The 13,585-nt window shown below is 37.6% G+C and overlaps 1 long non-coding RNA gene and 1 pseudogene across 4 annotated transcripts in view; both read left to right on the plus strand.

Annotated features, from left to right (window-relative positions):
• The first annotated feature begins 3,159 nt into the window (after nt 1-3,159).
• The window catches only part of LOC133713606 (uncharacterized), a 17,350-nt gene continuing 6,924 nt past the window's right edge, over nt 3,160-13,585 (plus strand). The window contains exons 1-4 of one of the 4 annotated variants that reach the window (XR_009848148.1): nt 3,160-3,454; nt 11,631-11,795; nt 11,917-12,061; nt 12,383-12,430. This is a non-coding gene — a long non-coding RNA (uncharacterized LOC133713606). The other 3 variants (XR_009848146.1, XR_009848147.1, XR_009848145.1) reach the window with 3 other exon arrangements.
• On the plus strand, nt 6,424-9,443 carry LOC133717100 (THO complex subunit 6-like; annotated as a pseudogene).

Raw genomic sequence — 13,585 nt, forward strand, 5'->3', positions numbered from 1 at the left:
AAGGAATCTTCATATCTCTTTGGCCATTAATCTGAAACAATCATATACATCACTATGGTATCAGGTAAAATTTCTAGTCTGACTTGGCTAAATTCCGCATTAAGGGGACGCTGCAGGCATGTGTTGACCTTCTTGAGGGAAGAAGGTTTTCTTTGTTTCTGATGATGGGGTTGGTGCTTAGAGTAGTTATTGCTTCTTGGAGTTTGTTGATGTTGTAGATTCATGCAAGCAAGTTGTTGCTGTTGAAATCAACTGAACACCACCTAGATTTCTTCACTGGTAGATTTTATCTATTTAAAAGGTATGATCTCTAGTCAAGTAGTTTAAATTGAACATGCATGACTAGCTCTTAAACCTTTTCGTATAATGTTCCTTTGCCTATGTAGTTGGAAGGTTTCCATAAAACATACACTGATATACCTTGTTAATGGTGAGACTCTTCTGATGGTCAGAGCAAGCAAGGGATGGGGAGTCCCCTACTTTATGTAAATGATATTCTATTCATTCTTTTCCTCCAACACTCTTCTTTCAAAATAAGATACGATTCAAATGAATGCTTGGTACTTTGAGCACATTAAAACATAAGATGATGGCAATTTAGATTTCTCATCTGTTCTTAAAAAAGTCTAACTGCAAGTTTTTTCCATTGCACAGATAGTAGTGATCTAATGGGATGGTTGATCAAGAGTTTGCGGCAAAGGTAGTCATAGGATGTGTCATGATGCTGGAGCTATAAGCATATATGGTGCTAGTGTTGTATGCTGAGGTTATTTCAGAATAGCATTGCTTATTAAGGTTTGTTCAAGCATATTAAATTTTTCTCTACAGGTTACAACTTAAAATTTCATAAATATGACCAATAATTTTTCAAACTCATATGCAACAATTTTTTGGTATCAGAAGTTCTAGCCTGCCTTTGGCAAAGTATCTTGCTTCAAGATGATGCGGCAGATGTGCTGAACTTCTTGAGGAAGAAGGAATTGGTTTTGATTGTTTCTAAGGATGAAATTAATACTGTGAGTAGTTACGCCTTCTTGGAGTTTGCCTTTGTTGTAGATTCATGCAAGCAAGCATTAATTGTTTGCATCAATTTAGCAACACATATTCAGTAGCTACCACCAATCTGGATTACCATTCAGAAGGTCTAGTGGCACCAGAAGAAATAGAAGAAACTACTTCTACTCAATACTTATATTAACTGAGGGAATTTTGATTTCTAATGTGTTCATGAAAAAGTCTGACTACATGTATTCCATTGCAGCAATCATATGTGGCGGTTGATAAGGGTTTTCAGTCATAAGCAAGTGGCATGAGTCTCTTAAGAGGCTGCTACAGGAGTGCAGGATCAGGCTCTCTCCAACAAGTATTTGTTTTCATGGAAATTGATCAATGAGTAAGTGTATGTGTAATCCTCTTAGAATATATAAATACATTTCCTTTTTCATTGTTTTGTAACTTAGAGGAAGTATTAAAACTTTTCAGTTTCAGATTGACAGTGTTTACATATTAGGCTTTGTATTTAGGTTTTAATTGATCATAATTCTACAATTAGAAACCAGTTTAATGAAATGAACAGAACACTCAACAAATAAGCAACTATTAGCATTAGCACCATCTCTTGGTAATGTCTTTGTGGTCCTGGAAAGTGATTAGAACCATACCTGCCAAAAAGACAATTGAGACAAATAAGCTACTAGCATTAGCGCCATCTCTTGGTAATACCTTTGTGGCCTAGGTAAATGATTAGAACCATATATGCAAAAATGACAAGTGGGACAGATGCAAAAGATCACCATCAAGATGACCTACACTATCAAAAAGAAGCACTTCAAGTTCGTTCTTTTAACTGTTATGTAAAGGCTTTGGTTAATGAAGCTATTCCATTCTTAAGAAATAAAAAAACAAAGGCCAACTCAGGTATCATATTTAGTTGTTCACTGCTTGAAGAAAAAGAAGAACAATCAAATGGTGCTTAAAATTGATTTGTCAATAAGTCAACCAAAGTGAAATTGAAATTAGCACCAAGTAAATAATTGTTTAGCATTGTTTGGAGAATCCCAAACAACTTATCAATCTGTGAATTCTTCTTATCCACTTGAAGATCTCAGTTATATGCAAGAGCAAGAGAAAAGGCTAAATTAATACAGTGCTTTAATCTTTACATGTATACAGACAACTGGGACTTTCATAGTGATATTACTCTATGAGTTAAGTTTAGTTAATATATACATAATGCAAGTCTAGTTAATATGTACATGTTAACCTGTATTATAAAATATTATACTATAGGGAGAATATCATAAATGGTCACTGAACTTTTACGCCAGTCGATACTTTGGCCACTCACTTTTAGAAAATATCACATTAGTCACTCACTTTTGACAAAATGTTACACTTTAATTTGGCTGTTTATTCTTCCATAAAAAATTTCACGTGCACGTGGCCTTAATTTCGGGCTATTTTCGGACTTCATTGTTTTCCTGGGTTTGAAGCCTGTGTTCATGTCTGCAAACAAAGTCACATAAGTGCTTAGGTAGTTCAAAGCAGCTCATCACATAATTAGGAATGGCTTGCGCACTGATTTAATCAAAACTTCCTTGCCTGCAGTACTCAGTAGCTTGTCTCGCCAACCCTGTGTTCGTTTACGAATCTTCTCATTCAAATATCCTTAAGCCTCCTCCTTAGAGTAGCTGATTTCAAGAGGCATGCCCAAGTACTTATCATGCTTGTCCACCCGCAAGACGCCTAAGATATCAGCCAAGTCCTCTTGATAATGCAAAGGCACATTACGGCTGAAGGAAATAGAACTTTTCTGAAAGTGGATTTGCTGACCAGAAAGCCGCTCATATTGAAACAGGATATCTTTGAGTGCCAAGCATTCCTGTAATTCTGCCTTACAAAAAATGAAGGAATCTTAAAGTTTCTGTTTATGTCGGCAGAGGAGTTCTTTGGTTTGTTATCCCTTGAATTCCCATCACTTGAATTGATCATTACTTGATTTTAACAAAACAAATCTTCTGTCACTACAACAAATATGGGCTAAGGATACCATTTAGTCCCCACAATTAGATGAATGGTGACAACATCCAAAAAAGACTCACTAATCCTCTTTTTTTTTTTTGGTCCGACACTCACCAAAGCCCACAAACGTGTGATTGCAATTTAAATATTCATAGGAAAGAAAGATTTCAAACTATTCAAAGTCACCAAACACAATTTTATTTAGATAAGTAGGGGTTTACTACCAAAACAAGGGCAAATCCCTGTTCTCATAAACAAAAATGAAAGCCGACATGAAAACTCTCTCCCCCCTTTCTCCCTTCTCCCTTCTCCCTTCTCCCTTCTCTTTTACCAGCAACTATGGTCTTTCGTATACATTCATTTGCTCCGATTAAAACCCTAGCTTTCTCTTTGCCGCAGTCCCCTTTTTCTGTGTGTGGCGCCTTTCTATCAGGTTCGAAACCCTAATCTCTTATCGCTCTCTCTCTCTCTCTCTCTCTCTCTCTCTCTCTCTCTCTCTCTCTCTCTCTCTCTCTCTCTCTCTCTCTATGGTTATCGTTTTCTTCTGCTCCATAATTTTGTGAGTGTGTTGAGACCGAAATTTTCACAAACCCAAAATAAAAAAAGTGGTTCGATGCAAAAGTGAGAATCCAGTAGCCTTCAAGTTGGTTAGCTTGATTATCTCCAAAGCATGATAATGTACAGGTTTGTTGTGACCAAAGAAAGAAGAGTTCTAGTTGTCTTCAAATGCATAACAGAAACTCTATCTTCAAAATAAATAAATTAAAAAAAGAGAAGAGAAGAAGAAAGCAACAAAACAAATCATGCATGCATCACGTGGATTGGTACTCAATGCATCATAATTCAAATTTAGAATCTTGGATAATCTTCCCATCTTGCAAATTCAAGACCGAGTCAATGTTGATATCTATACAAAGTTTGAATGACCAAAAGACATCAGAAACTTTCAACGTGGAAGATAGAAGGTGGTTGCTGCTATAATCGTTTCAATTCAAATTGACAAAGGTTATCATCATAACCTCAATTTGAATTGAATTGATGGCTATCTTAATCAAGTTTATCCAGTTGCCTATAAAAAGGCACGTCTTCTGCAGCAAACAGGAAGAGAAAGACTAGAGAGCAGCAAAACAAAAAGAGAGGGCAGAGAGGCAACGAAAGAAGAAGAAAAAAAGAGAGAGAGAGCAGAAGGGAAAAGAGAGAGAGAGCAGAAGGGAAAAAAGCAGGAGCAGAGAAAGAAGAGGAAGGGAAGAAGAGAAGAATAATTCGAAGCTAAGAAGAGACCACGAGAAGCTACAAACATAGAGCAGTGGGTATAATTTCTTCTATATGATGTCAATTATCATTTTCACTCATGTGTTCTCTTTGTTCTACATTATATGATTGCAGAAAGCGAAATAGGTGATCATGTAAGACTATGAGCACTCCAAACAAGAAGTTGATGGTCTATCCTCTCTCCAAGAGTCCCTCGTTGCTGTCATCCTCACAAATCTCACCAACGGCTTCCGGGCAAGACACAAAGTCGACATCAAGCCCTCATTCACAGCCGTGGTGTCACTCCATGCTGCACTTGCTTTCGATGCCTATACTGCGGTGCGTCCTGCGTATAGGTGGCGGAAGCAAGCTTCAAGTTCAAGGGGGTTCACGTACCATACTTGTTTTTGATGCCTGTATCGCGATGCGTCCTGCATATGGGTGGCAAAAATGAGTATGTCAAGTGAATGCTTGGTGGCTGCCAGTTCACGTCAAGTACGGTCCTGCAAAGTTCCCGAGTTCACAACAGTGGGGAAGCTGCTCCAAAGTGATCCCCGTGCAGGGTTTCAACGCCAAGCTACGGCTCCACCTGCATCAAAGTTATCATCAAAATGCTGCTCCTGAAAGTAAAGTGGCCACGTCTCTATAAAAGGGTGCCTACCTCCAGCCGCAAGTCTGCAGAATGCTCAGTTTACCTTCAATCAAAAATCACCAGCATGTTCTACTTGGCTCACTTGCGATCACAAAAATTGCAGAAAACACAAAGTGGCTGCAGCGGTGCTTGAGTGGTGGAGACAACCAATGCCAAAGCTCACAATCCACAGTAAACGGAGAAGTCCAGTCGACACACGAGATGGAACAAACCAGAGCAATCCCAGAACATATGTCAAAGTTTCAAACGTGACTGCCTCTTGTGGAGTGATGACTTGTATGGTGTTTTGTGTCTGCAAGACAATATTTGAATCAAGAGGCAAAGAAAACAAATGCAAGTCTACAATCGGTGTCGTGTTTGATTTCTTCCTCAAGATTGAAGCAAGCGGCAAGAAGGTCAACAATAAAGTCCTTTTCACTACTACAATTATGGGATACAAGGACACCAAATAAGGACACATAATTTATGTGGAGTCCTTGAAGGGTTATAAGGACACTTAACATGTAAATGATATTTTTTAGTGGGTGGAGACTATTTGGAGGACACAGCCGACCTCTTTAATTTTGTGTCCTAAATAATATAATTTCACTTTAATGCTCCAAAACGCGCTCGAGCTCGCTCCCTCCCAAAATTTCACTTCCCTCCTCCCAAATTTCAGTTCCCTCCTCCCCCAAATTTTTGACTTCCCTCTTCAATTGAAACCCACTAGAAGAGGAAAGATGTTGTTAATTTCATTCACTCTGTTTACATTTTTTAGTTGTAATAGAACAAAGAAAAAGAAACTCGATCTGAAAACAACTTCGATTTGATTCGATTCGGCGGAGGAGGCAGCGACAGCTCTCAGATCTCTTCTTCTCCCAAAAACCTCTTAGACCCCAGCACTGCCGCGATGACCTCGACCAAGACGGAGGACGCCGTACGAGGTCGCACCGCCATCACCGATTACCACAAGAGGTTACTCCAACACAAGGAGCTCGACTCCCGAGTCTGCGCAGGTCAGATTCACACTCCAAACCCTCTTCTATCCAACTCCAAATGTTCCCAATTTGTTCAATTTTTAGTATAGAGTTTCGATTTCGATTTTCAATTCAACCAATTTTGTGCCCTAGGTGTTAATTTTGGTTGATGTAGTTTCTGGGCAGTGGGTTTCTGTGTGAATTGGGAAATTTTAGATGGTATGAGAGGAATTTTGTTTGGGTCTGAATTGCTTGTTTCGGGTTTTGCAGTGCGAGAAAACTTGCGAGGAGCTAAGAAGGAGTTTGGGAAAACTAAAGATGATTTGAAGTCGCTTCAAAGTGTTGGTTACATTATAGGGGAAGTTCTAAGACCTCTTGATTATGACAACTAGTTTAAAATGTTACACTATTTGAAATACAGTGAAGTTTACACTATTTGAAATACAGTGAAGTTTAACTTGAAACTTTCATTTTCAAGGCTGGTACTATTGTAATTTACGTTTCAGCATTTCTTAATTTTGATGTAGTTGAGGTAGTTGATTTTGTGGGATTGTTACATGTAGCTATGGGGATGATGGTCGAATTCGAGGATGGAGGTGGAAGGATTGCATACAGTTCGACATGCCTATTCATTTGCAAGGTAATATAGGGGTTACCACATTTTGCGAATTTATATTATTTTGCATTCTTACTTGAATTTGATATGTTGCTTCTGTATATGATATTGAAATTGATCCTTTTTTATGTACTTTATCTCACTTAAGTTGTTTGTTTCTTCTTCTTTGTATAGGAGACCAAGTGAAGCCAGTACTTGACCTGGTGAATCCTCAACGTAAGTAAGTTATTGAAAAGCCACCTGGTTTCCAGCCACTCTTTCGTTCAAGTTGCGTCAGTGTTTACTATGTAGAGTTATCAGATGAGATAGGTTGATATGAACCTACAACATATAGAGAAGTTTTCTTTCTTTAGAGGACAACATCATGTTTGTCTCCGGAAATCTTACACTTGTATAACTCTACTGGAAGAAAGACATTAAATATTGTCTTTGCTCATTATGCTTTATGATGTGCTCTTTGATTGTTCACTGAGTTACTCTCTTTAACATATCTTGTATATTACTGCCATCTTTTTCAGGGGTCCTTGGGGGGCTTTACCTCTAATTCCGGAAAACAATGCTCTTGCTGTTAGCAATCAAGTATGCGAATTTTTCTCGTAAAAGTCTACTCATGAGCAGTGGAAATAAGTATGTTTTCCATGTGTATTAATACCGCATTTACTACAACAGGGAGGATCCATTTTCTCTGCTGCTGGTGATTCTTGTGTCTATTGCTGGGACGTGGTATGTATTTGTTGAAGGTGAATCTTTACTCATATTATGAAGTTTAAGTGTAGGAAGATTTACTTATATTACCTTCCATGATGTCACATTCTTGTTTATTTAATCTAGTTGCTGCACCAACTGATTCAGCATGATTTATATTGGAACTCTTCTAGGAAACAGGTCAAGTCAATATGATTTTTAAGGGGCACTCAGATTACTTGCATTCAATAGTTGCCCGAAACTCTACAAATCAGGTAAAGCTATATTATGCTTCTTTCTCAGATTAGTTGTTACTCTCACTTATGATTTGTTCTGAGAAGTGAAAATTGAATTCATATCATAAATGGTTCAAGGACTATGGCAGAAAACTGTTTAAGGGACTGAATTCTATCTAACAACCTTTTGTTCTTTTATAGTTATTACAGTAGTATAGTCCCTTTTTTACGCAGATTGGAAAAGTGGAAAGTCAATTCAAGTGATTGATCCATTAAAGAATAATAAATTGAAAGGGTCGTGTGTCAGTTGCATTGCTCTTGATGCAAGTGAAAGCTGGTTGGTAAGCATATATTTTACTACTGCAAGTGATTAGTCTCATTTTTCTTCAAGCTGGTTGGTCTTCAAATTATTCTTCTCTTCAAGTTGGTCCGTGCTGTGACCTGATTAATCTCATTTTCTTTTAATAGGCTTGTGGTAGTGGTCGGAGTTTATCAGTTTGGAACCTTCCTGCTTCTGAATGCATTTCAAGGACTTCAACTCGTGCATATGTACATGATGGTAGTATTTGATGAAAATCAAGTAAGGTTCCCCCCTCTATTATAATTTGCTGCTATTGCTACTATCTAGTGTCATACAAAAACAGAGTAACTTTCTTCCATATTTCTCTGAAAGAAAATTCCATATTTGTACAGACTTCATTTTACTCACTAGGCATTGTTGCTTTTCTCCTTCCCAGATATTAGCAGTTGGAGCAGAGCCTCTACTTAGCGGTTTTGACATAAATGAGGCGATTCTTTCACAAATGCAATGTGCTTCCCAGTCAGCCTTTTCTGTCTCATTACATGCATCTGGGGTAAGAACTTGGCTTGATGTTGCACTTTTACTTAAACAATCTTTGTGCCTGCTCATGTTTCAAAATGTTGGTCACTGTGGTAAGATTACAAGAATACTTTTTATGCTGAGGTTTTACTTTTTATGCAACAGAGTGCTTATTATTTTTGTTTGCTCATGTATACTATTTCATATGAGAGCTAAATATACATGTAGAATGTATATTTAGCTGTGTGTTTGATTTTGCCTTATTATTTATATCATGAACTTTACCTTATACAAGTTTAAGGTGTTACCAGTTCACTAAAGAGTTTAAACTGCAACTGTAACAAAATAATATCTTGCAGGAAATTCAAAGTTGTTATACAGGTACAGACTTTGCTTTGGTTTGATGTAGACGACTTAAAAAAACAGGAGCAATAGTTTGCTCGGCCCGCCAAATTTTTTGGTCGAAAGTTAAACTTCCCACATTTTTTTTCCCACAATTATTCACACTTTGGCCTCCATTTTCCAGTTGACCCCTCTCTTTCTCTCTCCCTTTTATTTACAGTGCAAAAAATATGTAAAGTATACACAAGGTATATTCTCCTCCGGTCTCCATTTGTTTCTGTTATTGTTTCTTTGTCTGTCAGCACATATAGAACTTTCAGTATATGGGGTCTTGTTGTGACTGTGGTTCTTATGGAGATAATAAGATTATGAATGATTTAGTGATTTAATGGACATGTGGTGGTCATTAATCCTATATCTATATCTACATTACTAATTACTCTCTTTTTTTACCAAGAAAGAAACAATCAAGAATATGAAGATGAAATGTTATTCATGCTCTTAGCATTATTCTGCAATATTCCTTTTCATTTTTGCAAGTACCTGGAAATAATATTGACTTTGGAGTGCATAAAAACACAAGTACATGGAAATGATTGCAGCCTTGATATTAGCTTTTAATTTTTGGTTGCTGATGAGTTTGTTTGTGTAGTTTGCAAGTACTGAGTAATTGATTTTTATTTTTCATACTTCTGTTGCAATTGTATATGAAAATGAGACGTTGTAATACAAACTAATTTGAATTATATATTGTTGGTTGGAAGACCTATTGATAAGCCCTGTGGTTGGATTCTAGACTTGGCTCAATCTAATTGTTGAATTTCAGGAGTGTTAATATGTACTTGATATTGGTTTGTGCTATATTTATCAGGTCATGAATGAAGATATTGGGAAGCAGATTAAGCAACTATAAACCTACAAGGTGCAGGACATTGATTTACTTGACTAGAGTTGTTGAACTGTAATTTGTCATACTTTATAAATTTGTTTGCATATGGTGTATTTTGATTCAGTTAATATTGCATTTGGTGGTGTATTTTGAGGGGTGTACAATTGGAGAAAGCTTCCTTTTATTATTAATTAATTTTTTTTTTTTTGGGTTTTTTACAAGTTTTAAGGACACGTTTTGAACGTCCTCTATGACTCTTTTAAGTGTCCTGTTTTAGTTTTAAGGACACATATGAGTGTATTTTTTGTGTCCTCTTATGGTTTTAAGGACTCCATTTTCAGAGCTTTTTAGGACACAATTTGTGTGTCCTAGTATAGAATAGAGGACACATATTAGAAGATATAAGGATGCAATTTAGGTGTCCTCTTATGGATTTAAGGACACTGCATCTAGAGCTTTAAGGACACACAAACTGTGTCCTAGTATAGAAAAGAGGACACGTTTTCAGTGTCCTTGTTTGAGACTTATAATGACTGCTGGATAGAGGACTCTTTTTTAAAGAGTCCTTGTATGTATTTAAGGACACAGTTTCAGTGTCCTTAAATGGTGTTTTTCTAGTAGTGTTTGGCTCTTCCGCTCTCTGTTCAAGTTATTGTACTATTCAATATAAAAAAAAAAATGGCAGCAGCTCACCTCTCAAGTAGCCACGTTAAACTTGGAGGTGGAGGAATGTTCAAGACCTGCACCAAAAGGCAAAAGAGTTTTAAATTATGATTGTCAAAGTTTGCTGCAAGGTTGCTTTGAATAAGAGTCAGGCAACGAGGACCAAGAAACAATGCAAGTTTAAGTTCATAAAGTGATAAACACACAACAAGACAAAAATCTCATTGTGCAATTATGCATAATTGTCAAACCATGGTGTTGTTGTAGTTTTATTCTGAAATGGGGATTAAATGGCAAGATGACAGAGAGCTAATGTCCAGGTCTTTGAAAAAGAGACAAATCATGCAATTGAATCGGTGGCATAAATAAAAAAGGCTAAATGAAGCGGTGCCGTACTCGTGCAGTTCCAATGATGTCTACTGCGGGTCTTCGAGTTTGTCGAAAACGAAAATTGGGCTCAAGTTGGGTGCATATGTAAAATTAATGGGTGTCCATATCAATCTACGCCTTGCAAGCTTTTGGGTTGTTTCGGTGTACTACAGAGCCTACTTCAAACCAGCATCACGCTCAATAAACTTCAGAGGCCCAAATCCCGTTTCAAGTCTCAAGGCCTGTTAAAAATCTCGGCACGACAGGGTGCCCAAATCAAATCGGTGGATACTCTGCCAAATTGGACGTCCACCCCAGAATATATTTTTGCTTGACGGATTCAAAATATGTACACATCCATCAGCCCAAAGTTGGTACAAAACCAAAAATTCAAATTTATTGAACTACAGTGGTTTGATCCCTTTACGGGGTATGTAGGCAGTCTAGCGACCCACTAGATGCAACCGCAACTCCAAACAGAATCTCTGACTCCACCAGTCAAATTCAACCAGTCCCATATGAATCACTGACTCCAGTCAAATTCTCCCAACACCACAAAAATCAAATCCATTTCCCCAAACACAAATTCAAAATAAATGGGTCATTTACCGATTTAAATCTAAAGAGCCGGAACTACATGTGGTTTGATCCCGCAAAGGGTATGTAGGCAATCTAGAACCAAATCTATCTAGATGCAACCTCGTCCTAAACACAAAAATCGAATCCCTGGTCCACTTAAACCAAATTCGTCCCAAACACTACTCTCATTCCAAAATCAAAGCCCTCCAATGAGTCATTCACTCATTGGAACTCTTGAACTACGAGTGGCTTGATCCCCCTCCAAGGGTACGTAGGCAACCCATTCAAATATCCGGGTGCAGCCGCAAAAACAAACAAACACTCATCCCATCAATTGGTTTCTTCATAAATGGAATCAAAGGGTGTTTCCCTGTAACAAGGGATTGTAATTAAGAGACACATTCTGTCTTGAATGGGTCGAACCCAAAATAATAAAAACTCTATTCACTAAATGAATACGAGTGAAATTATGTTGGGTGACATTTACGCTCACTGTGTGCAATTTTCTCTCAACAGAGTGTTACTCAACAATCGCTTGATTTCCTGGATCAGAGTTTCAAATCCATGTTATTTTTCGACCTTTGAGGTTGGCTTAGGGTGGAGTGGCGGATCTGTTGTAGTGTTCTCTGACGACGACAACGGTTTGGATGTACGAGGGATCGAAGGCGTTCGATGGGGCAGGGGAGAGGCCCTGAGCCTAGAGCATTGGTGCTCGCAGTAACGTTCTTGTTTCTCTTCTCTTATGTTTCTAAAGTTTCAATCTTTAGCCTTGCATGTTGCAGATCTTGAATGTTTTTGTTTGATGGAATTTTGTTTATGTGGGTAAATGGGATATCAGGATAATCAACCAGATGGAAAAACTGATTGGAGAAGTTGAGAAGATTTGCTGGCCTCAAGGATACCCATTTTTTCACGGTACACTGCTGGACTTGTATGTGCAGAGATTTGTATTCGAACTATTTATCCGGAAGTCTTCCCCCATGGTTGACCTCAATATCACATCTGTATATGTGGTTTTTTTTTACTGTTTCCATCTTTCAGCTTTTTATGATTTAGATTGCCTGCATTTGATTTGAGATAGCTTCTTTCATATTGTTATATGACCAACATTTATATAATAATATATGAGCAACATCAAGGAATAAGTAATAAGAAATCCGTGCAGTAAAAACTTCTTTGTGATCAATCTTTTCCTGTCAGTATGACAAGATTGCTAAATGTATTCCCTTGCCATTCTCTTCTTGCATCTTTAGTAGGTATACTATCAATGATTTCCATACATGATCAATTAATGACTTGTGCAGGCAGTCAGTGGTGAATAACTTCCTCACATTCGACACTTCAAACATAAAGTAAGTTTGAGGTTTCCGTTACAACTTTTTTTTACCATTATATTTTCATTGGCAAAAGATGTAATTTTCTGTAGTCCTAATATGCACGTGAAGCAAAGTGATACCTTTCTCCATTTCTGTAGTTTGCATGCATTTGGATGTATAGGATTCGAAAGCACAAGTTAGTGCAATTCATTGATATAATTGAGGCTCTCCAGAGGATGCATTTATTTGGTGTTGAGAACAGAGATTTTAACTCACAATGCCACAGGGGTAATCCACTATTTTTCACTACTTTAGTGAGCTTTCTGTTCTTTCTATTACCCTACTTACTTCCTCGTTACTCACTACAAAAAAAAAAATTGCAACAGCCACGGCGCCTTGCCGTCGCAAAAAGCTGTTTTGCCGTGGCGAAAAAGCATTTGCGACGGCTCTGCTACGGCAAAGCTTCTGACGCCGTTGGTGGCGTCGCCAATATTCCACGGCAAAATGCCGTCGCAGACCACTTTTGCCACGGCAAAGAGGTTTGCGACACTTACTCTGCTACAGTTTCATGCTACCCCTAATGCCGTCGCCATTGCAAAATATACTACGGCAAATTTCCGTCGCAGCATAATTAATATTAAGATAATTATATTACTTCCCGCCAAAATTTATTTCCTACCAAATTTGTTTCCCGCCAAATTTTTTCCCGCCAATTTTTTTTTTGCTGCCAAACTAATTTGCTTCCCGCCAATTTTTCAATAGCAAATTTTGCTACGGTCTCGTTGCCGTAGCTTAGGTGTGGTGTTATATATATAGAAATATATTCTTGGCTACGGCAATTCACCGATGCTAGTAGCCAACCAGTAATTTTTTTTTTGTAACAAAACCTGTAATTTTGCAATATCCAAAAATGGGATAAAAATATCAATACACAACACATATATTGTTCATTAACTCATCTATTTCATTGCAATGTAATTAAGTTGTTGCACTGTTAGTATAGGTAATTAGAAGAAGTACAAATTAAGTTATGTCCAAAACCAAGTTCCTAATGAAGACAACCAAGAGTAACACTTAACAAAAATATGCAATAACATATTGAAACTCAACCCATTGCTCTATCACTGCTTGAATCTGGATTCCCTTCTTCTCCTACAGACTCCCTCCGAATTTCATGGTCACTAGTTGTAT

The sequence above is a fragment of the Rosa rugosa genome, chromosome 6, assembly GCF_958449725.1.
Source record: "Rosa rugosa chromosome 6, drRosRugo1.1, whole genome shotgun sequence".
NCBI lineage: Eukaryota > Viridiplantae > Streptophyta > Magnoliopsida > Rosales > Rosaceae > Rosa > Rosa rugosa.